This window comes from Hemicordylus capensis, chromosome 5 (assembly GCF_027244095.1).
Source record: "Hemicordylus capensis ecotype Gifberg chromosome 5, rHemCap1.1.pri, whole genome shotgun sequence".
NCBI classification, from domain to species: domain Eukaryota; kingdom Metazoa; phylum Chordata; class Lepidosauria; order Squamata; family Cordylidae; genus Hemicordylus; species Hemicordylus capensis.
The window spans coordinates 60,370,559-60,397,544 of record NC_069661.1 but is presented as its reverse complement, the minus strand read 5'-3'; the positions used below and the strand labels follow the sequence as shown (position 1 = coordinate 60,397,544).

Here is a 26,986-nt window from a genome sequence, read left to right as displayed (position 1 = left end):
CTGATTCAACCTGAGTGGGATCTAAAATTAACTGAGCGGACATAAAAAAACTTGTGAGAGCGTGCACATGCGCACCTCTTATTGAGATCACTGGATATAAGCCTTAGGGGTGTATGAGGCAGGGGTGGGATAAAGCCATATAGTTTGTTATTTTTCTGCACCTTTTTGACTTGATACTAAGCAGGGCTGTCCCTAGTGGGGTGCAGGGCTGGGGGTGAATTAGCATGTGCAAAACCACAGACACAAACTTACACAATTTAACACAATTGCATTCCAAACGTGAATTCCAAAATTGAATTCTCTTGTAATAAAAATCTCATTTGAAGGAAGACACTTGGATTCCCAATGCTTAAATTTGGGTGGTGGCCACTGACTGTAGGTTATAGTTAAACAATCCATTATGTATGTTGGATAATTTGTGGGAAATACAGTCATACTTCCTAATGACTTACAGATACCATTTTGCATGAACAATCCTGCCAATGAAATTAGCTGAATGCACTACTATTTACACTTTTATACCAGAATATTCTGGGAGGAAGGTTTAAATATCATTTTGCTTGTATTTTTTTAAAGAAGAAATCATCAAGATAACTAGCAGATTTTAACTGTTATTGTTCTCAACAGATGTTTACCACTCAATAATCAGATCAGTAATTTCAAAACCACATCATGCCCCAAAGAAGCAGATCTTTCTCAGATTCATATTTACCATATATAGTCATTATTCGATAAAATGAAAAACATTTGAAGTTAAATCCTACAAATTTCAAACTGTTCTTTTACTTCCCTTTTAAAGCACATTAATTTAAAAAATCTATTAGCTATATGTAAATCATCAGTCAGTGCAATCTCCGCAAAATGACTTTGCCCAATCAACAACTAGCAGCCTCACTGAATATATTGGACAGAAACCTAGATATGATAGTTGCTCCTATCTGTAAACTGACAGTAAAACACTTTGTAAAGCATACAAGTGTATTGTTTTGCTTCTGTCACAAAAGCAGGAATCTTATGAAGAAAAATGGGCATGATTCAGCAAAACTTGTACACTGAAATTCTTTGTGTTTACCATAATAAGAGGCAAGAATATCAAACCACAGCTTGATCCTGTTGCTTCCCTTCTCCCTCCCTTTCCCCTTTTTCAATCTGTCCCTCTTGCCTCACCCCTGAAAGTTTACTGCAACTTAACAACACCAACACCTGTTCCTTGCTTCAACCCACCAAAGGTGGTGTTTTATTTTCCTTTTTGCTTGGAATCAAGAAAATATGCATTTTAGTCCTTTACAAACATTAAAAATAATATACAAGTTCTTTATATATGAGCTACTGTTACAAGCACAAAGCAAAATAAAATAATAATGATGATTATAAGGGGAAACATGTTGAGAAAACCATTTTCTCATATTTTGCTATTTAAGCATCATATAAATATTTTTAATGGGGGGTGGGGAGAGAGAAAACCCCACACACCCAGACCAGGTCAGAGCTATAAGCAGTTTAGTATCCGCAGGAACAAAACCAAAAACACATCAATTATGTTAGAGCATTTTTCCCTTCCCTCTTATTCTCTTTAAAGCTTTTAATACTTTTGAACTGAATAATTTCTCACAAGAAGGTATATTATTGGGATGGGGAAGGGTTTTTTTTAGAAGTTTGTACTAGAACAGTTTTGGCATACTTTGATAATGATTTTTTAAAAGTGTAAAACACTTCCTCCCCCCCCCCCCAAACACATGCACACAGATTTAGATTACTTCTTTCTCACACACAGTTCGCTGGGATCGGTGGAAAGAGAAACACACTGGCTTAAGCAAGGGGAACAATTCATTATCTCACAGAAAGCAAACAGTTAAGGGTTGGGGTTTTTGTTTTACTTTCCTGCAGGGAGACAATCCCAACAGCCAGCTTCCAGGTCTCATTCACTAGGCAACTCCATTGTCCTTGTGGAAAATTACATTCATATGCCGGCTAGAGTGGGGATGTGGGGGGCGGGGAGGAGCACAAGACCCCAGGAGAACAAATCAGGCAGCTCCTTCTGAGAGAGGGCGGGACTAGCAGAGCAGAGTGTTAACCCTTTCTTGACTCTGCTGCTGCCAAGGAAATGCCGATCTGGACCCTGGCAGTCCCTTGGATTCACCCCCAGAACAGTGAGATGAGCTGCTGCCTCTCTGCCTGCTGCTCCTGCAGCTGAAGTGACTGCAGAGAGAGTGAGCAGCATGGCAGTGAGCAGGGGCAGGACCATGGCAGGATCACTGCTTGGTCTTGGAGCCTCTCGGGACTCGGAGGTTCAGTCAGCCATGCCAGTGTGGGGCCTCTCCAGGTGCGGGGCTTGGGGCGAACACCCCGGTTGCCCCACCGTAAGGACAGCCCAGGTCATTAAAGAAAGCAGTGTGATAATAGGATCTTTTGAGCAAAGTATCTTTGTTATACAAGAATACCTTCACTTTGGGCTGATTAACTTGTTGGAAATCCAATTTAAACATAAAATTCCCCCATGGATGCTTGCCCACCTCATGGTGTATAATTAAAATCCTGTGATGTATTCTCGTGTTTTCTCTCAATGGCCAGATTATAAAACGATACGTTTTTAACATCATCTGAGATCTTGCACCATGAAGCATGCATTTTTACCTTCCCTGGGTAGTTACTTTAATTTGGAAAAAGTTGAAAACTGGGAACCAAAATGTTTTCTTGTCCTTTGAATATTTCCATTCTCTGGAAACTGCATTTGAACTACGTTTTTCAAGCTGTGGAGATCAGGATCTGTGAAACTGGCAATGTTTTAAAAGAAACGGTCAATTTTTTGTATGGACTAGATGCACTTTTCATCACCACTGTAGCTTGGAAAGGAAAAGGCAAGGAAGTGGAGTTCTTCTGTATGGCAGTGCAGATTGAGGCTGACAACCTCAAATTATGCTTCTTTTAATGGTTCTTGTAGAAGCTTTCTGATGTCACGCTAGTAAGGATGATTGCAATGAAGTAAGATAAGAATATATTATTTTTATCTGCCTGATGCAAGCTCAGTAAAGTTTGAGCTTAAAAGTTTGAGCTGGTTCACCTGAGAAATATAGATATGTTGCTTCACCCGCAGATATTTCTCAGGTGTCAGAGTCCATCAGAAGAGAACGATAGTGCTCTGCTGTGTGCTAACCCCTAGGCATTTTATTTTCCACCCGCGATTACCCTTGTTTCTGTTATTGCTGCTGCTGTGATTACATTACCAGCCTTTTAGTACTGAAAACTACACACAGATAAAAATAATCCTATCATAAATTGTTTGCTCATCCTGCCATGTTCTTACATAAGCAGTGGGAATCTTTATCTTTGTGCTTTAGTGGATTTTTAAAATATGATATAATTAGCAAAATTAATCCTGCATGTTTTGGCTGCAGTCTGATAGCAGGTGTAGCTTAGTGGTGAAGATAATGAACTCTGAATTGGGGAAGAACTGTAGTTCATTTGGAAGAGCATCTGCTTTGCATGAAGGAGGTCCCAAGTTCAATCCCTGGCAACCAGGGTAGACAATACTGAGCTAGGTGGGTCAGTAGTCTGACTCGATACAAGACAGTGACTTATATAACCTTTGTAAAACCCAGGTTCAAATGTGTCATGAACTCACGGGGTGGCCTTAGGCAAACTACTTCATCGCAGCCCCCCCCCCGGCAATATGGAGATAGTAATGCTTACCTTTTGGGGATATTGTAAGCATTATAACAAGGTAATACACATAAAGCACTTTGAACATCCAAAGACGTACAAATGCAATGTGGCACTATTTTTATTCTCATTTCCACAGGGTTTTCTTCTCTAAAGAAAGAACGATCGGTTCCTGCAATTGTGCCTAAATGAATTATTAGGACTGATTGCTTTATTAGTTCTGGAGCTCTGTGCTAAATCTCCCCCACTTTGTATCAAAAACTGCTTTTGAAACTCCACATGAGATTCAGAACAAGTGCTTCATGGCAAAGTTGGAAGAAATGCCAGTCCAAAACCCCATTGGCCTGCAAAACTAACTATTGATGGGATCCTTGCTATAAGTTCCTTTCTTTCTTTCTTTTTAAACCCCATGTTTCTAGGACCAGGTGCACCAAACAGAAGTTTTTAAAAAACAACTAGGAAGAAAGCTTCCCCACTGTTCTAACTGTACATAACTAGCAACATGCTTTCCTGCAGTTGTATAGGGGCTTCTTGAAGGGCGTGGAGATGGAAGGTTGTTACCCAGACTTGTCTGTATTGCAACGTGATATATAACTTGGCTGGGGCTTTCTGCTTCAGATATATCCCCTACCCATTTTCCTCAGAACAATGTACCTAGGGCCGGTTTGGACCTAGCCCCCTGTCCACCGGCCCCTCTGCATCACCTGGGGGAGGAGAGTTCGTGTGCACATTTCCCTCCAGCTGATTATGCTGCATTAGTGTGTGTGTGTGTGTGTGTGTGTGTGTGTGTGTGTAAAATATGGGTGAACTATCCCCCTATATGCTTCTAAAGTGGCAGGATAGCCTAGCATGTAGGGTGAGATATGTTCCCTTACTCTCCTCCCCCATTTGATGCATAATGGCTGGCAGACAGGATGTCCAAATTAGCCCCTATAGTGTGTGTAAACTGGGGATATAATTAGTGGTACAAATGCACCAATGCAAGCAGAAAGCCCTGCCAGAAATGCATTACATGGATTGGTTAAAGTCAAGCTGCCGCAACGCAGCCGTCCTCTAGTCAGTTTACCCTTCCTCTTTTTTCAGATCTTTTTTCTTTTACCTTAACTCTGTTTCCATAAGCATGAGATATTTTAAAGCCTTCAGAACATAGGAAGCTGCCTTATACTGAGTCAGACTGTTGCTCCATTTCGCTCAATATTATCTTCATTGACTGGCAGTGAATTTCTAAGGTTTCAGGTAACTTTTCCAAGGTTTCATTCCCAGCCCTACTTTGAGATGCTAAGGGTTGAACCTGGGACCTTCTGCATGCAAAGTAGATGCTCTGCCAAAGAACTATAGCCTTGTATATCTAATTTTAAAAAAAAACCCATGAAGCATTGGATTGGGTAGGGCCCCACAAAGCTAGAGGCCCTACCTGTCTATGTCTTTGTTTTTATTTGTATTTATATCCCATCTTATCCCAAAGGCCCATGGCAGCTATCAGTAATAAATAGAGATTTACATATCGGGAGGTATAAAAATATGATCGATAAATAATATAATATAATATAATATAATATAATATAATATAATATAATATAATATAATATAATATAATATAATATAATATAATATAATATACATGCCAGTCAGTCAAGTTTATTTATGTTCAAAGACCAGAATTAATATACATGCATTCATGTCCCTTCAAGGATGCATGCATGATACATATACACACACACACACACATCCAGAAAGGCCCAGGAGTGTTGAGGGTGGAATTGGGGAACAGGTTGATGTTAACAAAGTGTTTGCAGGGTTGTTTTGACTGTGCTGAGTCACATTGCATTATTCTAAGGGTCAAACTGCATAGGGATGCTCAATTGCGTGAATATTATTCCCTCTTCTTGCAATGTTGGTTTGTTTTTTTAATTTATCCAGAGCAGCAGTATGGAGCGATAGTCCATACTATCGTTTGGATTTGTGTGGGGCACACTGTTCAGGGATGAAGTAAAATTGACTGGTGTTCATCCTGGATCCTTTTGGCTGGCAGTTGCTATTTTGTTCTCCAGGATGCAGCTACCCCATAACAGCGTCATGAGGAGGAAATGTCAGCTGAAAGCCAGGAGCAGATCTTTTATCACCCTCTCCCCTGAAAATACTGGGGCAGTTTTGCCTCAGAGCAGAGGCAGTTTTGCCCCCTCTTTCACCTCAGTGCTCCCACAAAGTTTGGCTGAACTTTCAAACATCCAACCCAACCCATTATTGTCTCAATGATAGACTATTGACATTTAATCAGCATTTGGCTTTTATGAAAATATTTTCCTTTAGTCTGCAATAAAGCCCATGTGACAGGCTGTCTGAACATGAGAAAAAGATTGTGGAATAACGTTTCTTAAACAAAATGATTTATGTTTAACCTGGAAAGGAAACAATCTTCCTATTCTGTTAAGAGCTTACAGTACATGTACCTGGTTTCTCTGGAGTCTTTCTGGTTGTTTAGTGAACTTAGTATCTCCCCTCACCCCCAAAAGCTTGCTTTCTTGTTAGATTAGGGGATCCAAAGCAAATCTTGTCTAGGAAGCCAAATTGGTGTGTTCCATATTTTGTGCAGTTTGGCATTTCTGAAGTGGCACCCCCCCCCCGCTTCCTCCTTGCTCTTTCTGGTAAGGATTATTCTGCCGTATAAGCAATGACATTCCATCAGAGTCTAGGAGATTAGCTCCCCCTTTCTTTATTATTTACTAGAAAAATTGAGCTCTCCCACTGTATCATAGCTCACTTTCTCAGCCAATTTGTATTCTGAGTAGCACTTATATAATTGCTTTTGATCCCTCCTGGTTTCTTTCTTTCTGACCCCCCCTCCCCTCCCGCTAATCATACTTCAACTTGTGGTTAGCTGCTTTTAGAAAGACAGCACTTTACAGGATGGCTTTATTTATGACCCCGAGTCATAGTTTTGAGTTGTGATAATAAAAGCAACAATAATTAAGTACAAAATCAAATCAGAGGATTAGGATAATGTAATTTTTAAAAAAAAGAATAAAAAGAAATGCTGATTTGAGAAGTTCCTGCTTTAAACAACTAGCATTAGTAACCTTAACTTTGCCTCTCAGATAACTTTTCAGTAGGGATGTGCATGGATTGTGATTTGACACGCGATTCAGAACACATCCCCAGCCCTTTAAAATGGAGGAGAGCAGGTGCATACCTGCTCCTCCTCCACTCACTGCCACTTCCTGAATTGGCAGCGTTCCTCCCAGCTATTTTCACATGCTGGCAACGCTCTCCCCCAGCTGCCCTTGCATGGCGCTGGCATGCTCATGGCCTCCGCGCCTGCGCAGTGGCCATTTGCATGGACAGCATACCTGCTCCTCTGCTGCTTGTAGCCACTTCCTGAATTGGCGGTGCTCCTCCCAGCTATTTTTGCATGCCAGCTGTGCTCAGAAATAGCTGGGAGGAGTGCTGCCAATTCAGGAAGTGGCCACAAGCAGCAGAGGAGCAGGTATGCACATGCTCTTCTCCGTTTTAAAGTGGCTGGGGATGTGTTTCGAATCGCGTGTTGATAGCGAAGTGTGCACATCCGTACATTTTAATGAGGGCTAACCAACCTCCATTGAACTAGAAGTACCACCTCCCTCAACCATGATGGTTCTCAAGGTAGTTTGCTGTAATAAAGTCAGATTTATAGTCAGATTATGTTACTTTGACAATGACAAATCTGGAATACCAAGTATAACTGTCGATGGTATCAAACAGTGATATCATGTATCTCCTGGCTCTGCTTCCCTGAAAGATGTCAGTTCCAAGGCTGGGGGGAGTACTGGGGGAGTGGATGATATTGAGAATCCTCTTCACTATCTACCAGGTGTTACCAGACATCCTCCCCTCTATCTTGGAATTTGGCTTTGAACCTGAGTGAGACTGTGGCAGAGACAAGCGTTTGATGCCAGAATAATCTTGGTTTTTTATTTACTACATTTATATCCTGCTCTTCATCCAACAGTCCAGAGCAGTGTACATGGTTTTGTTTATCCTCACAACAATCCTGTGAGGTAGTTGAGGCTGAAAGATAAGCGACTGGCCCAGAGTCACTCAGTGAGGCTCTCCAGACAAGCAGTGTGGAGAGCCTGCAGGGCTTGTGCAGGGGAAGCGGGCTCCCTGCACCTGAGCATTCCACCCTCGGCTGCCCACACAATTACTGGCTCCGTCACAGAGCAGGTTGGGGTGGCGGGTATCGGGGGCCGCTTGGCCCCCGGAAGTCCCAGAATGCCCCATGTGAGTGCGCGGGGCATGCTGGAGAGACCCCCAATGCATAAGGTGTCTTACCGCAATTTGTGCAAACAGCCTAGAGAGCCAAAGCACACTGGATCCGTGAATTCTTAAGGAAGTTGAATTTCCATATGAATCAAGCAGGGGTCTTAGACAAAAGACAAGCCCTGAGAATTGGAATAACCACACCCCAAAATGCAGCCAAGGCAAGCTGTAAGACCGTTAATTACAGTTGGCACACTAGTGCCCTTTTGTCTGGGCAATCCATCCCCATCTGTGCATTTCCCTAACTGATCTCTTCTGCGCTTGAATCTTCCTGCCTTTGCAGTCCCTGCTAGCAGACCCCTGAACATATAGTCTTGCCTTTTACAAAAGTGTATGTGACTGCTTACATAGGATTGTGGTGGCGCAGTCTGCCCTGCCTTGCTCTGAAGGCTTGCCTGGCTGGGTGCTTGCTTCTGCACTCAAGCCCCTTCCCTTCTTAAGCTTCTTAAGCTTCATAACCTTCACAGCACTGGACTGCTATGTGCCAATTCTGAACTGAAATCATTGCCCTTGGGTGTGCCTCCTGTGGGCTTTTTGTCAGTGTGGGCTTGCTAACCCTTTTACTTGACTGCCTTGGAACCCTGGTGCTTCTCCTTACTAGCTGTTGGCATGCAAAGGGCTTTAGCCCTTTGGAACATGGTGAAAGTTGGGCAGCATCCTTGCCTACCGCGTTGGCACCACCTTTATTGTCAGGACCCTTGGATCTGCTCCCTTGGCTTTGCTCACAAAACAGCAAACTAAATGACAGGTATGGAAGTTGCTCTTTCCTCCTTCCCCTCTCATACCTCCCCCCCCTCCACCCACATCTCATCTTCCACCAACCAGTAGGCTATGCAAGCCTCCACCATTCTGGCTTCAGAGCAAAGATGCACACAAGTGTAAGGATGCATGGGCTTGATTTGGTGTATACTGGTATTGATACAGGTATTCCTGCTGCCACTGCTCTTGTGAGCAGATGGTATCAACGGCTACCATCCCTAAGACTTAATGCTCTCAGAGTCAATTGCGTTTGGTGACACTGAGGGGGCAGCAGTGGATAAAGGCCTGTTGCCAACACTCACTGGGTCTGCAACAGTGGACACAGGGAACCAGCCTCGCCCATCCTGTATATAAGCTACCTTGATTATGACTGGCAGCCCATCTTTTTGGGGGTGGACTTCCTCATTCTGACTGATGTCCAGCTGCTGCAGCTCCTGACTCTGCTCCCCTGAAAGGCAGTGGCAACAAGGGGCATCCTGGGAGACGTTCTTCAGAGGCCTCTCTCCCCAGACCCCCAGCTGCTGCTGCTACTCTAAACTGATATAGCTCAAGGCATGTGTTGCTCTTTCCCTCTTGGCTTCAAGGAACAACATTCTATTAAAGCAGGAGTTTCCTCTAGATTTTGTTGGATTACAACTCCCATCATCCTCAGCCACAGGATGAGTATGATGGGAGTTGTAGTTCAGCAATATCTGGGGACCCCTGGTCCTAAAGCCAGGAGAGAAGACGAGTGCATTTGACCAGCTTCTGTAGCATTGTGCTGTACAGGAGAACTCCATTATCCATGGACTCAACACCTGCAGTTTCGTGTATCCGTGGTCAGGTAATTGGTGCCCGGCTTCAGTACATGTGGAAAAATTCAGCAAAAAGGTTAAGACTTGCATATCTGTGGGCTGTGGGTGAAATTTGAGGGGGGTCATTTGAGCAGAAATGACCTCAGAGGTCATTTCTGCCTACCATTTTGAGTAAGGGAGGCATTTTCTGGCTCTGTTTTGTTTTTTAAAGCAATTTCCACGGAAAAAAAGAAATTGCAGCATTTGGGGGGCATTATTGGACAGCTGGCCACAGACAGACAGCATGTTCGGGCACCCCTCCCCCCATTTTCCCCACTTTCTTCCCCTTTTTTGCACATTTTTGCTGGCTAGGGAACCTAACCCCCCCCACCCTATTTCCATTGCCCTGATGGCCCATTATCCACAGTTTCACTATCCGAACCCCCCATCCCCATGGAACGAAACCCCCACAGATAATGGGGTTCTTCTGTATTTTGTATTTCTTCTTGGCCTTTTAAAAACGTAAATGTTTATTTTATTAACCTGAGTTTGTATGGTTTATTATAATTTTTAAAATTTTGGCAAGCTTCTCAATTTATAGAAAAAAATCTTTTTGCATCTTGTATTTTGACCAGATCTTTGTAAATATAACCACACACATGCATGTAGGGAAAATATTTATATTTATGGATTGCCCGTTAAATTTTTCTTTAGTTTATAAGACTCACTAGCAGAAGATTGTAATTGGCTTTGGAAAAAGCTTCTCAGGCAAACAGATGCTTTTTAGACTTCAAACTAATGAGACTGTAGCTTGTTATCAATCTCAAAACTGGGGATTTATTTTGTGGTAGAGGGCATTGTGGGTTTTAAAAAATGAATTAGATGTTTTCTTAGTTATGGATAGCAAGGCAAAAAGTATTTTATTAAATTATTTCCAATACTCATGTATTTATGACAGTCTTGTAAATGAATTAAAACTCTTCTGGTTCTTCTTCACTCTCACCGTTCTTTGCACTCATCCATCTACTGCCTCCCTCCATCCCTTTGGGAAAAAACAAAACAAAACATCAATGTGCTTCTTGCAGTTTATTCCACTGGCCTTTTAGAAACTGAGGAAGGCTGCATCAGTTACAAAGTGGTGCTCTTTCCCGAGCTCAGAATGGGTGCTGCAGCCCCTTAAAAAGGCTTTGAGATAAACAGCCGTAGGGTTTCTGCCTGAGTCCTGCAGGTTGGGGGAAGGTGTTGTGACATCATTATATTTGAACTGCTTCTCTCATCCTTAAAGGATGAGGAGAGGTATCTGTGATCTAGCACAGGGATTCTAAATGTTGGGTCCCCAGATGTTATTGGACTTCAGCTTCCATAACCCCCAGCCGCAGTGGCCTTTGGTTGGGGATTATGGGAGTTGAAGTCCAATAACTGGGGGACGCAACGTTAGCACACTGCTGTTCCCTCAAGGGATGTATTTTTTTGCCCTGTGGAAAGAGCTCAGGAGAAGCGGAAGAATACAGCTGATCTTTCTGAAGCTGGAAATAGCACCATGGTGGTTTTCTCCATGGTGTAGGGTATTGTGGTAGCCAGGAGGACATGTTGCTTCCTCCTACCCCTTGCCCTGGGACAATTTTGACTTGCTGCTGGAAGCAGTTGAGTCACTAGTGGCATCTCTGAACTGTGGACAACTATTGCTGCGTAATGATGGATCCCACTGGAGGCTTTTCCATGTATAAATATGTAGCATGTCATCTCGTTTCATTAGAATCTGTGAATAATAAAATGCTGTGAAATGTTAATACTGCCTACTTGCTGAACATTCACATAGCTATGAACCTAGGCTAGAGACAAGTGAGTCCTTACATAATTATCAATGATTAGATAATTCTGGGGTTTATTTGTTTGCTCTAAAGCCTGGATATGTCCTTCCAAAGTCCTGCGCTGCCATTCAGTTACGTTTCTAAGCAGAACCAATGCTGTTCGTTCCTAACCTCTACATACATACATTCTTTATTGATTCTTTGCTTCCAGACCTATTGGGTAATAATTGACCTTTTTCTTAGTTTGAGGTATGTTAGTTGGTAGATGTGCAAATACACCTGAGGTGTAGATTGGTGTCACGGCTGCCTGTATTTCAAAGGCAGGAGGGCAGAGGGGGATCTCCCGTTCCTCCAGTGTTTTGGATCATATGTGATTGTTTCTCAGGAGGACCTATATGTCTGGCCACCTCACTGAATGTAGGCACTGAATGACTATTGTTATGAGCAATTAAATGGGCATATATTAGACCTCTGCACAGGCAAAAATAAATCAAATCTGATATGATAGTTATCGGTGTTGGGTCTTTTGGCTCTTAAAAATATCATCAGTATTGTTATTGGATTTTGGATCAGAAATCCAATTAAAATATCAGTAAAAAATCCCCATAGAAGCCTATAGGAAAATTTGAAAAATTGATGGGGGTTGCTCTTAAAGTTGGCACACAGATAGTGGAGGATGGCAGGACTTTTTGTATTTAGTTTCAAGTTTATCCAGCCGTCATTTGATTTTTAATTAATATTTTTAAGTAATCTGGAAATTGTACTCACATCCGGGAATCACAGAAGTCACATCTGAGAATCACAAGGGAAGTGATGTAACCTCCATGAATCTACCAATTGATTTTGACATTGGTAAGCTAAATAAGCAGAAGATGGCAGTCATTTTTTCTAGCTGTGATCACGAAAAAGAACCCCTTCAGATGTGGACTCATTTTGTATTTCCGCCAACTGCTGCCATTCTGTGTTCCGAAACTTTGATAGTGGCTCCAATATTTTTTGCGATATCTGATCAGATAATTCCAATGTGATATAGGCTTCCTTATATCAGATTGCAATGGTTTCTGGTTATATCTGATATCATAGATTTCGTTCCGATATTTGACATTGGCTATATCTAATGCACAAGCCTAGCATATATACTGGGTGTGCATTCCAAAGACAGAGATCCTTTTGCTTCTCCACACTCCCCCAAGTGTAAGCTGGTGGCTGTTATTCCTGTGTTGACAACATTGCTGCTGTGGTTACTGTGAGCTGCAGAAAAGAACAATAAGTGCTCTTTACAGCAGAACTTTCAGTGTATCCAAAAGTGGGCCTTTGGATCTTTCTGAATGAAGATATTTAAGTCTCTCTGACTAAAATTTCTTATCCCCATGTCTGCCACACTTTCCTCACTGAAATAAGAGATTGTGTCCCTGGATACCAATGCCTCCGTAAGTCAGAGTATAAGGGCATTTGGGGAGCTCTATTCTTAGTGAAAATTTCCCCAAAGTCCACCCAGATTTCTGTGGTGTCTCCCCATTTGCACTTTCTGATGCATTTTAGTTGCACATTCCAATGGTGTCTCTCCAGTCCTTACCAACAAAGCAGTTCAGGAGGAGGAGGACAGGCAGACCCATTCACAGACATGTGGAACAGTCTTATAGAAGACTGCATTTAGTGAAGAAGCAATTTATAAAGATTGAGAAGGGGAAAAACCTGATAAAGTGGCTGGAGTCCCTGTCACCATTATTCCTGAGCCCCTTATGCACTTGACTTACAACTCTGTAACATCCTCTGCTCAGGCATACTGTAGAGCTGCAAGGTAAGCATGCTTTCAGAAAAGACTTGTAGTAAGGCAAGGAAAAAGATGCAAAGATATGAAACAAAACCACCATGCTTTTCTGTGATTATCTGTTTGTGTCAGTACTAACTTAAAGCAATTCATTTTGTTTTCTGCCAATTATAGTGTATTAGCCAATAGGGATTACTGCAACTGGAGTGTTTGAAGAGCTCTTCAACATACCTGGAGAGTTGTCAAGGCCTCAGTTGAAGGTACACATCTGTAACTGTGCTCTTCCCTTTAACTGGACCTCACTCAGTGCCTGACGTGATGGGCAGTGATCCAGTAACCATCTAGAGTTGCCTCGAGGCAGGGAGCTTCAGAGCAGTTGCCATCCAGGTTTGTTTGGCAGGGCCAGCACAAGGGGAGGGAGATGAGAAAACAATGTTTTACTTCTCTCCTTCCCTGCTGCCAAAATTACATCCATGAGGGCTGCACAGCCCTCGCAGACATATTTCTGGCAGTGAGCATAGCTTTTGCGGGGAGAGAGGAGAAACAAAAAATGTTTCCTCCATCTCCTTCCGTGTGTTGCCCTGCCCATCAAGCCTGCAGGGCAACTACTCTGAATGTTCCTGCCTCGAGGCAACTCTGATTCAATCAACGGATCACTGCCTGTCATGTCAGTCAGTCATTGTAATAGCATGGTCCATCCATAATCATGGAAATTGTCTGACTTGGTGTGTTCCAGTGTTGTCTTAGGAACAGAGACCACCACCTTGACATTTCCCTTCCTTTATGTTTGATATGGCTTGATATAAATTCACAATGCTGAAAGATTTTATGATGTACACTGAGGAGTGTCTCTTCTACATGAACTGTCTCGTGCAGATCCACCCTCAGTTCCTCAGTAGTCTTATATCTATTCAGATTTTTTACCCACAACAGAGTTTGACCAGCTATATCACTGTAAGCTTCACCAAGTCAAGAAACAGCTGCTTGAAACTTCCCAAGTGCCTCCCCCCCAGCACCCTCTAGTATTTAGCTTGTTATAGCAATTAGGATGTTAGTTTGTTTATTTTGGCCTTTGGAAGTGTTTCTGCTTGGTTTCAGCACTAAATGGTTCCATTGGTCATTTTAGCTTGGAACATAACAATGCAGACATTTTACCACTCTTGGGATACTATACAACACTATATGTATACCGTAATGATTTTCTGTCAGCGCATTAGGTGTGATCTAAAAACCATCTATGCTTGTACTTTAAGACATTTGAAGCCCATTAAGGTTCATGGGGCTGAGCTGGTTCAAATAATGATTGAATTGCAGTCAATAGGTATAATCTACCATGAAGCTGCCCTGTGCAAGCTACCCTTGTGCAACTCCCATTGACTTATTCGGGGCTTGCACAAGAGATTTCTGACAGATTGTGTTCTTGATCTTCTCCAAAGCTTTACAGATATCAAGCTCCAACCAAATAGTTTCAGAGGCTAGTGTATAACTGGTGTTCGTGATCAGAATTATTAGCAACATCTTTGAGGATAGTCAGTGGTCTCTTATCTACCAGGGGAACTGCACTTTGTTGTGGGTGCTGAATGTGCTCAGTCAAACAATCCGTTGAGCTATTGGGCAGAATGACCAATAGGTCGCTAGACTAATTGACCCTGTCAGTATATAATAGGAACACTTGCAAACAAAATTTTCCCTGCCAAGAAAATTGCAAGTGAAAAAATTCCATAAGAAATTGGAGTATCCTCTAAGTACCCTGGAATGCTATGATTCAGTTAGCAGAGAGGGTTAGGAGATCATTTACTGAATGCTCACATACCAAATGCTTGAATGAGTGTAGCTGTTTTGATAAGCATGTGTATGTTTAAAAGTTTATTTTAAAAAAAAGCTTACTTTTTCCATTCAGAGCTGTTCTTTCCAAACAGTTGATGAGTTAGCTAATATACGCATGTCTCAAGTTGCTTTCTTCTATTTATCTTCTTCTTTGCCCTTATTGTAATATATGATATTTCTGATGAAAAGACAAGAATTTTGGCTGGTGACTACACTGTGTTGTAATGAGGGTGGAGTATGTCTGTCATTCTGTAGTGATGCTGGTTTTTGCATTAGTGAGCCAATCTTCAGACAGTACATCTGGATATTCAAGAACATATTCCTGTGAATCTATCAGCATTGTGTACTAGTGCAAAGTAATTGCAAATCAACTTCATCAGTGTTTTAAACCCGGCAGGTAATAAATGTAACATATTTCTTCCTCCAAGAAAGGAGTTCCTTCTGGCATCCTCCAGTATGTGATTTTTGTCCATTTAAATCATGTGAAATGTCACATGGAAAGAGCAAACTGCTTTGGTTTGGAAAAGAAAAGCGATGCACAACTATTTTAAAATAAATTAAATATAGCTGTAAAAAAATAGACAAATAAATAAAAATAGGTTCTGAGAAACTCAGACACAATATGCTTGGATTCATTCTGTGCCACATGGAAGCGATTGTTTTTCTTCTTTTCAGAAGTAACGATCAAAATTGCACCTGATATCGAAAATGATAGTTTAGTTGACTAGCTTACAGATGGTGGCTTAAAAAAAAAAATCCCTTAGATTTGTAATGAGGGGGAAATGATGGTATGTTTCACCTAAAGTAAGAGAGACAATGTGTAATAAGGGATTTTGTGGTTTTACAGCTCAGTGCATGTGTTTGAAAGCTGTTCTCTCAGCTTCGTGGGTGGCAGGTTATGCTACCATATAATGTATTGTAGTTGGCTCTCCACACTTGTCAGGGTTAGCGTTCAACCATTCGGAAAATTTTCCCATTGTTCTAGCATGTGAACCAAGACTAGCGTTGAATTCCCAATAACTAGACAGGGCAGGGGGAGGGGAAACAGTTTAATTAGAGACTTGGCAATTGGATTACTTTTGTTATTGTCTTAGGTATTTTTATATAATTCAAATTCTAAATCTGCAAACACAATCTGTTTACAGTTCCAAAGCTGAACGAGCAAATGTAGCCCTGTAGGGCAACTTCTTTCTGCCGTCTCAGAGAAATGTTGTATACTCTATTCGGCCTTTCTTCTGCATTGGCTCTCCATTTCCATCTTAAACATGTTTGCTTTAGATGGACCATAGCTTTTGGCAGCTTTCGCATTTTTAGCAAATAATACTGTTTCTAGCAAGAGTTGCAAGCAAAAAGGGGAAAAAAACTTTGTGTGAGGTCCTTGTAAACTGAACCTTGGGAACGTTATGTTTCTGTATTTTCTCCTTTGTGTTTCTTCCCTATTCGTGTCATGGTTATAAATTATATAGTTTGAAATGAAGAATTAAGGACATTCTATTTTGTGACTCTCTTTTAAAAAAAAATAGATGGTGTGCAGCTTTCTCTCTCTCTCTCTTTTTGTGCTTGGCTTTATTTTCTTTTTACCTGTTGTTTTCAAGGCTGGCACACAGTGAAATAAGCAGTTATGGCACTGAAACTCCATTGTGCCAGGGCTTAATCCAATAAAAACAGAAATACCGCCTGCTGAGTTGTATGCAGTGTGCTTGTGTGAACATCAATATCTGCTGTTCACACACAATGTTTTCCTTCAAAGTTCTCCTTGGAATATTGGAGACTGTACTGAGAGGGGGATTTTTTTTGGCCCTTGTTCTTTAAAGGTTGTAGTGAATATTGTCAAGTTTGCTTTGGTAGGCTCACTCGATGTATTTCGCAGATGATCATTACTACATCAAAAAAAGAGGCATGAAACCAATAGAGGTGAAGGGTTTGGATAAAGTAAATAAGTGTTGCGTCAAGAAAAGGGGGAGGGGGGGGGAAGCCAGATGCTCTTCTATCCTGTATTTGTTTTTTCTGTCTTGAAAGGAGAAAAACTGAAGGAGTGTGTGCATGTATGTGTGTGTGGTAGCAGGGGAAATGATAAATTTAAATATTGATGTACAACCGTTGAAGATGTTAAACGTGGATTTTGTCTTGGAGACAAAATGTACCTTGGCCAGATGATACATTTAAAACAAAACAATTGCACCCTGTGCTGTAACTAATACTTGGTTCTGGCATTAGAATGGTGACTCGGACAATGTTTAGATCAGCCATAGTCCATCTGACCACATGTGGAATGTGCTCATTGTTTCCAAGGGATTATACAGCAAACTTCATTTTTAAAATGCCTCATTGATGTTTGGGTTGTTTTGTGGGTTGTTTTTGCTACTCTTGGTGGGTTTTGTTTTGGGTTTTGTTTGTTTTTTGTACTTTTCAGCATTTCCTTAGAGATTTTGATAGTTGAATAGCAGAGCACAGACAATATTATATGCAGTTTGCAACTCACCTCTCCAGCTACCCTTAAATAGAAAAAATGGGTAGCAGATAGTCAAGAACACAGAATATGCAAGCATTGTAAAGCAAAAGTTACAATATACTTTCAAATTTTGAAATAAGTGCCCTGGTTCTAGCTTAGCTGCTAGTTGTAGGTCACTAGAAACAAAATAATCTGTCTTTACTGAGAGAACACTATCCTCTCAGTCAGCTGTGGATGACCAAACATGAAACTGAAACTTTGAGAGCGAACAAGGCGAATGTTCTCATGTGACTCCATGACCTACCAATGTAATGGTGCAGCCTCTAAGGAATGTTTTTGATACAGTACTATCATTTTTAGATTTTGATAAACATAGAAGTTGAGAGCAAACAGTAATAACAACAACAACAACAACAACTAATAGTAGTATTGTATTAATGTGAGACACTTCACTCTAAGCATTTTGCATTAATTATCTTGTAATGCTTACAAATCTGTAATGCAGTGGTTCCTAACCAGGGGCACATGAACCGCTGAAGGTACTTGGCTTGTTGGGTACTCAGGTATCCTGATAACCGAGCAAAGAGGCACGTTTTAAAGGTGTTGATTCTCTTTATTCAGCAGTGGGTGGGGGAGCAATTGGCCCTATCCATCTCCAACAGACCATAAGAACAGCCCTGCTGGATCAGGCCCAAGGCCCATCTAGTCCAGTACCCTGTTTCACACAGTGGCCCACCAGATGCCACTGGAAGCCTACAGAAAGGAGTTGAGGGCATGCCCTCTCTCCTGTTACTCCCCTGCAATTGATATTCAGAGGCATCCTGCCTCTGAGGCTAGAGGCAGCCTGTAGCCCTCAGACTAATAGCCGTTGATTGACCTCTCCTCCATGAAGTTATCCAAACTCCTCTTAAAGCCATTCAGGTTGTTGGCTGTCACCACATTTTGCGGCAGAGAATTCCATATGTGTTGTGTGAAAAAGTTAGTCCTAAATTTATTGGCAATCAGTTTCATGGGATGACCCCTAGTTCTAGCGTAATGCTCATGAGAGAGAAATTTCTCTCTATCAACTTTCTCCACACCATGCATGATCTTATAGACCTCTATCATGTCTCCTCACAGTGGTCCTTTTTCTAAACTCAAAAGCCCCAGGAGTTGTAGCCTTGCTTCATAAAGAAGGTGCTCTAGGCCCCTGATCATCTTGGTTGCCCTCTTCTGTACCTTTTCCAGTTCTACAATGTCCAGTTCTAGATGTGGTGACCAGATGTGGTGACCACAGTACTCCAAGTGTGGCCGCACCATAGTTTTGTATAAGGGCATTATAATATTAGCAATCTTATTTTCATTCTCCATCCTAATGCTCTCTAGCATGGAATTGGCCTTTTTCCACAGCTGCCAAACATTGAATCGATACTTTCAAGGAGCTGTCCACCACAACCCTAAGACTCCTGGTTAGTTACCGACAGTTCAGATCCCATCAACGTCTACTTGAAGTTGGGGGTTTTCGTCCCAATGTGCATCACTTTACACTTGCCAACATTGAAATGCATTTGCCATTTTGTCACCCACTCACCCAGTTTGGAGAGATCCTTTTGGAGCTCCTCACAATTTGATTTTGATTTCACTACCCTAAAGAGTTTGGTATCATCTACAAATTTGGCCACCTTGCTGCTTACTCCAACTTCTAGATCGTTTATGAATAAATTAAAAAGCAGTGGTCCCAGTACAGATCCCTGGGAGACCCCACTTCTTACTTCCCTCCATTGTGAAAACTCTCCATTGATCCCTACCCTCTGTTTCCTGTTGTTCAACAAGTTACCAATCTACACATTACTTGTCCCCTCCAGTGGCTGTTGCTGGTGTCTGTCTTATGTTTCTTTTTAAGATTGTGAGCCCTTTGGGGAAAGGGAGCCATTTTAGTTTATTTATTTTATTAATAACTTACTTACATCCAAATTAAGTTACTTATAAGTAGTGCTATTGAAATTAGTGGAACTAGTTTACTTGTTTTATTTCAGTGAGAGTAATCATAACAGTCTGGATGTAAGCCAGAAACTGTAATAGTTTGTCTCATTATCAACGCTTTAGTGTATACACTAAACATCTCTGTGGGGTACTTAAGCTGAAAGTTTCAGAGGGAAGGGGCATACTTGTTACTTCATTGCTTATAACACTTTAATGTGGTATTTCTGATTGCAATCCCTTCCTTATTCCATACAAATAAACTGAACATATCTTTGCGATTCGGTTTTTTTAGAAGAGGCAAAGTCTGCAACTGGAAAACCATCATGAAGCATGCCCCTCCCCCGGCAAACCCTTTAGTCTCAAGGATCAAGGCGAGGGGAAGAATCCCCCCCCCCAAGTTAATCTGATTGCATATGGTTCCACTTTATTTATATAAGTGAACTGAGAGGAAGTCATGTATTCAGATTCCACAGCTGGTAGATGCTGGCAGCGTGTCTACTAAGCATTGTAGGATGTGGCTTGTTTGATATTTGCCTCTTTTATATCAAGTAGGAAAAGTAGTGGCCTCTTCAGTTGATTCTCTGGTAGTGTCCATGGAAGCATGTACTTTGCAAACACTATAAACAGTGTTTTCTCTAATTTTTCTCATCTGTGTGCAGAATGAGTTTTGTTCTGGGTGGCAGTATCAAAGCAGTGTGTGCTCATGTGCATTCAGAATGGAGCCTTTCTGATTCAACTTGAGCAGGATCTAAAATTAACTGAGTGGACATTAAAAAACATATGAACATGTGCACACATGCACTGACTATAAACAATGTAAGGTACTGGTGTATTGTGGTGTTCTTGATCTTCTCATCTACAGTAGCCTTAATATACTTCTGCTCAATTGTACAGATGCAAAAATACTTTGGGGGTTTTTGCAATTCCATTGCTAAGCAACTCCATTGCTTAGTTCATTATTATTATTTTGCTTTTTTATTTTATTCTTATTGAGGAAATCTGTCTAGACACAACAAACAATTTTTGAAAGTAAATTATGAACTTTCTTTTTATGCTATCATAGGCTTTTCCCATTAAAAACAAGGACAAATGGAATTAGCAGAGATTGGAACTGCAATGAAATGATTTTCCACCAGTCTTGCAAGCCTATTTATGGGGAAACGGTGAAGAATCTACTGCTAGGAAATAACTAATTTTCCCTGCTCAGCATTTGGATGTGTGCCTTTGGCAGCTTGTGTTCTTACTAGAGCACAACAAAACACCTTAAGTTTAAAAACTGTTATCATAAAGGCATCCCAGTTCTCAAGATACCTGGGTTAGTGTGCCAAGTGGCCTCCATTGATGTAACCACAATTACAGCATGTGTTGCTGTTTAATGCTTAACCTGTGCAAAGTAAATAGAGCAAGTCCTGGTATGCTACCTGTTAGTTCTAACAAGCAGTAAAAAGAGATTCAGTGAATCGGGTTGTGTCACTATGTTTCCTAGAGTAGTGATCGTCAGACTTTTCAGATCCAGAACCTACATAAGAACAAAGAGAAGCTTGCTGGATCAGACCAGCAGTCCATCTAGTCGAGCAGCCTGCTTCACAGTGGCCAACTAAAAAGCTTCCAGGAGGGCCACAAGCCAGACATAAAGCAGAAGCCCTTCTCTGCTGTTGGCCTGGAGTTCCTCTGAACGTAAAGGTTCCATGGAGTTTTCGTGATGAATAGCCCTTTTAGGCCTTTCCTCCATCAATCTTCAATTGCAACCTACAACATGAGGATCCATTTTTTTGTTAGAACTGAGAATTCTAAAGCATTGCTCTTAGCACCACAGTAACCTCTTCTGGCCACTAAAGGCACAATAAGATTTTAATAGGTCTGTCTTGGTTAGTTAGAGTCAGAACCGTACAGTTGTGAACCATTCAGTTGTTGAAGGCTAGTACCTGTTTGTGTATGTGATGTCTCTCTTAGTATGTGATATTTTAGTTCCTTAATAAATCTTTAATTTTTTTGAACTGACCCTATTGTCTCCAGACAATATAATGGGCTAAACAACTTTACCACCAGAACATACTCTGCTGTGTGAGGATTTAAATGTTTCTCCTCATACCCCTCAACAGGGTTATGGGCCTAGTGTTCTGAATATGGTGAAGAAGGTAATTAGTATGAATAAGAAAAAAAAATTGACTCAAAGATGGAGACAGGACAGAGAACTGAGAAGTTAAAAGGTCCAGATTTTGAGATGTGATCTTTCAAAATAGAGAGGCTCTTAAAAAGCCATGGAATCAGCAGGGTCACACAGAGCACCCTGCCAGAGAAGGAGAAGAAAGACATGCTTGGGCCCGTGAAGATGATAAATCCACCAGGATAATTTGTCTTTTGGTGAGTGACTTTATATTGGTACCTGTAAGAAATAAACAGCATGCAAAGGACATGTGGGAGACTCGTAAGAAATTTTATGAAAGAATGCCAGCTGTCTCCAAGGTGCATCAAGTTATAAAGATGTGTAATAAGAAAGTAAAAGAAGAGAGGAACAGTCTAAGCATGTAAATGAGATGGCGGCTTCATGACAGCTGCAAGCACAGGGAATAATTTTGCCTGATACAGTTCGAGTTGGATTGTTATTGAACAGTCTTTCTGAGCATTTTGAGCTTATTGTAAATGTATTGGAAGCCAAAGATTATTTGAGTTTGTAGTTTGTAATAAACTGCTTGGAAGACTTTTTTGATCAGAGGCATTGCGTACCAACTAAAGTTAAGTGAAGAAAATGCTTTAAAAACTTATCAAAAGAACAAAAGAGTGTTGTATGTGGGATTCCCAGAAATATGAAGGCTCAATGTCCTCAGAACAAAGAATTTGCAACTAAAAAGGAGGTGAAACCACATTTCAAGAGAAGTGAGTCACTTTGGCATACAAAGAAAAATGCATGTAAGCAAGGAGAGAATAAGTCTGACAAATATAAAATATACAGAGAAGAATTTAAGAGCTAGTTCTACAAAATGTAATGCTGAAATTTGTATTGATTCAGGTGCAATTAGCAATTTGATTAAGGAAAGAGAAAGGTTTACTAAGTTGGACACAAATTATAAGGTTCCCATTTTTCTAGCAGATGGGATCTAGATGTTTGCAGAAGGCAGAGATTCTGCAAGGCAACACTGCAAACTTCAAAAAGGAGAAACAGTGAAACTGGTTATTGAGGATGCATTGTTTGTGCCCAGACTTAAGTCCAGTCTGTTGTTGGTTAAATATGCTACAGAGAACAGTAATGAAGTGAAATTCAAAAGAAAACACTGTTTTATCACTGATAAAGTTGAGCTACTTATGAAAGGGACTTTGGCAAGAGAGTGGCTTATTTGAAGTGGATTGTATGAATGAAGAGGGCAAAATTGCAAAGCAATGTTCACATAAAAATACTTGAATTTATGGCATAGAAGAATGGGACAAAGAGATTCCAATGCAATACTTCAGCTGGAGAAGGAGGATCTAGCCAGAGGCCTAAATATAAGTCACTGTAATGTAGAGTCCAAGTGTACATGCTGTGTAAGGGTGAAGGGAACTAAATCCACCTTTGCTCAATGCAGAGAAAGAGAAAGAGAGACACAGCAACTTCTTGAGCTAATATACAATGATATTTCTGCGCCCATGCGGATCAGTTCATCAGGGGAAACAAGTATTTGTTAACTTTCATAGGTGTTTATTCAATCAAGATACACATTTGATCAGTGAAAAGAACCAAGCACTTTAAAAAATGGAAAGTGTATGTTGCAAGCGTTTGCAATAAGTCTGGAAAGAAGCCTCAAATTCTGAGGTCAGACAATTGAGGAGAATATACAGGAAATGAGATACCTGAATATCTGAAAAAGGAGGGTATTGAACATCAAATGACAATGCCGTATAAGAACAAAATGGTGTTGCAGGAAGAAAGAATTGGTCTTTAATAGAAATGGCCAGATGCATGCTGTTGGATGCAGGATTACACAGTAAGCTTTGGGGAGAGTCAATTATGACTGCTACGTATTTACAAAGACTGACTGCTAAAGTTATAAATACAATACCATTTGAATTGTCGCATGGAAGGAAGTCTAATATAGAGCATATTAGAGTTTTTTGGGTCGAAAGCATATGCCTATCCAAAATAAACAAATTCAACTGCTGGTGTGAGGAAGGGATATTAGTTGGCTATGCACCAGGATGTAAAAGGTATAGAATACTTGATCTTGCCACAGAAACTAAAATGCATAATGTGGTGTATATTGATGAAAAAGAAAAGCCAACTGCTGACGAAGTACCAGATATTAAACTGGATATTTGGATGCGAAAGGAGCCTGAACAAGAAAAATCAGAGAAAGAAGTTGATATAATTATTGTGCTAACTATCCAGAGCAAATTGAAAACATTAAGGCTGAGTCTGAAATAAAGGCTTAGCAAGAACCAGCAAAGGTATTCCAGCAAAAATACTCTCATATATTACTAGAGAAGAAAATGTGCCAATACATGAGAGGATATAAATGTAATAATATCAAGGACAGTGAAGAAGATGCACTTCAAATGGTCAATAACGTGAAACTATTCAACACCAATGAAAGAAAGCAGGCCTACAAGAAAGAACAAGTCAAGAACTGAGCAGAAAAATGGAAAAATAAGCCACTGCATGGTCAATATTTGCACAATATAAGTGGAAAATCAGACATCACCAAGACCTGGCAATGGCTTAAGAATGGCAACTTGAAGAAAGAAACAGAGGGTTTAATACTGGCTGCACAAGAACAGGCACTAAGAACAAATGCAATAAGAGCAAAAGTCGAAAAATCCACAACAAACAGCAAGTGCCGCCTTTGTCAAGAAGCAGATGAAACAGTGGACCACCTAATCAGCTGTTGTAAAAAGATCGCACAGACTGACTACAAACAAAGGCATGACAAGGTAGCAGGGATGATACACTGGAACATCTGCAGAAAATACAAGCTACCTGTAGCCAAAAATGGGTGGGACCATAAAATTGAAAAAGTGGTCGAAAATGAAGATGTAAAAATATTATGGGACTTCCGACTACAAACAGACAAACATCTGCCACACAATACACCAGATATAAGTGTAGTCGAGAAAAAAGAAAAACAAGTCAAAATAATCGACATAGCAATACCAGGTGATAGCAGAATAGAAGAAAAAGAAATAGAAAAAATCACCAAATACAAAGATCTACAAATTGAAATTGAAAGGCTGTGGCAGAAGAAGACCAAAATAATCCCAGTGGTAATTGGCGCCCTGGGTGCAGTTCCAAAAGACCTTGAAGAGCACCTCAACACCATAGGGGCCACAGAAATCACCATCAGCCAATTACAAAAAGCAGCTTTACTGGGAACAGCCTATATTCTGAGACGATATCTATAACAACAGCAACAACATTGACAATAAAATTCAGCCATCCCAGGTCCTTGGGAAGGACTCGATGTCTGGATAAAACAAACCAGTCAATAACACTTGTCTGACTGTGTAAACAAGAAATAATAATAATAATAATAATAATAATCCCCCAGTGAGGCACTACCTTGGCGTGGTTGTGGGGCTTGTGTGCTCTGATGAAGGTGAGAGCTATGCCAGAGGTCCAACCATACTGGACAGGTCTCACCAGAGGAGCCAGACAAAGAGTGCCTCTCCCATCAACAATATGGTGAGATGTAACTTTAATAAATCTATACCGGATTGGTCGTCGCCCGGGTCAACAAGGACCGCGCCAGATGCTATAGTCCCTGGACATCTGGTGGCAAGTGGGCAACAGGACTCAGGATCTTCAGTTGAGCAACCAGGGTTGGAGACAGCAAAGTTACTGGAAGAAACGTCGCTTAACCGAAAAAAATATACGAAAAATGCCAAGAAGGAAATAATGATCTGCTATTACAAGTCTAGTCCAACTAGAAGAGGTTATTTAAAAAGAATGTACCAAATTTGGAAAGAGAAGCATCCATACACAGAAATAACAGAACAAAGGCTAGCAGACCAGAGAAGATTCATAATAAGAAATAAAGTATTCACAGGAGTTGAGCTGGGAGAACTGCAAAGAGCAACACAGGCTCAAGATATGGAAGAAGAATTATCACCAATTGAAGAAGTTGCTCAGGCGCAGGTGGAGGAGGTGTTGGAAATCGAGGATGCCACTGTTGCTGAACTGTTTCAAAATCAAAACCAGGCAACCGCCCCTTTGCCTTCACCTCAAAAACCCGAATGCCGTTTAACAGAAAAGCAACAAGAACTAAAGCAAAAAATAACTGAGCACATGAACCAAACAACCACCAGGGTTCGACTTCCAGCTCTAAAAACAGTTGCCAAAAAACAACTTGCTCAGGCATTAAAAGATGTCAATGCTGCACTTGCAGAAACAACAACCAATAATTTGCAAGAAACAAACCAACTAATGTACAGTGCAGCAACAATAACAACACAAGAGCTCGGATATAAGATCAGTGGACCTGTAAAAAAAGAAAGTAGTACATCACCTAAATGGAAGATTCGATTAGAAAATAAAATCTCCAGGCTTAGATCAGATGCTAGTAAATTGAAAGATATGAAAGACAAGAAGCTGAAGAATGAAAATACCAAACAGTATCTGATCCAAAAATACCACCTAGATTCAAGGAAAATTAGAGAAGTCCTGGAAATAATAAAGCAGCAAATAACAGCAGTGTCAAAGAAGATTAGCAGATATGAAGCCAGAATTACACAACACAGGCAGAATCTCCAATTCCAGTCGAATCAGAGATGTTTCTACCAAAGCATAGAAGGAGAAACTGAAAGAAACATAGAAACACCAAATAAAGAAGAAACAGTGCAATTCTGGCGGAAATTATGGGACAATCCAATAGATTATAATAAAAAAGCAGGCTGGATGAAAGAGGTCAAAAATGTAACCAACAAATGCATGATCTAATAATAACACCAGAATTAATAAGTGAAAGAGCAAAGAAAATTAAAAATTGGACTGCGCCAGGTGACGATGAACTGCATGGCTTTTGGCTTAAACACCTAACAAGCCTTCATAAACAACTATCAAAACAGTTCAATCACATTATGAAAGGCGGTGATATTGAACAATGGCTAACAACTGGGAAAACTCATCTCATTATGAAAGACCCAGCAAAAGGTACAGTTCCAAGTAATTATAGACCGATAACCTGCCTGCCAACCATGTTCAAATTATTAACTGGAATAATAGCAGATGAAGTGATGCAACACTTATTAACTAACAAACAGCTTCCAGTTGAACAGAGAGGGAAATTGCCCGAACACCAGAGGCACAAAAGACCAGCTGCTGATTGACAAAATGATTTTAGAAAACTGCAAGAGAAGAAAAACAAATCTAAGTGTTGCATGGATTGACTACAAGAAAGCCTTCGATTCATTGCCTCACACATAGATACTAAAATGTTTAGAAACAACTGGTGTCAGCAAAAACATACAGATATTTATTTAAAAAAAAGCATTGAGCATGTGGAGTACACAGTTAACAATCAATGGCGAGGCACTTGGACAGGTTAGCATTAGAAGAGGCATTTTCCAAGGGGACTCACTATCCCCTCTATTGTTTGTAATCGCCATGACCCCACTTTCACAAATACTAAACAAAACAGGCCTCGGATACCAAACATCTAAAACATCCAGTAAAATCAACCATCTGCTGTACATGGACGATCTGAAG

General features: G+C 40.7%; 1 protein-coding gene across 2 annotated transcripts in view; it reads left to right on the top strand.

Moving 5' to 3' along the window:
* ANAPC10 (anaphase promoting complex subunit 10) overlaps window positions 1-26,986 on the top strand; it is a 64,601-nt gene that overhangs the window by 17,582 nt on the left and 20,033 nt on the right. The window contains exon 5 of one of the 2 annotated variants that reach the window (XR_008307884.1): window positions 13,245-13,330. The exons of the other annotated variant lie outside the window; for it this stretch is intronic. The gene's annotated coding sequence lies outside the window, so the exon portion shown is untranslated. The remainder of the gene's footprint in view (window positions 1-13,244; window positions 13,331-26,986) is intronic. 2 annotated transcript variants of the gene reach the window in all.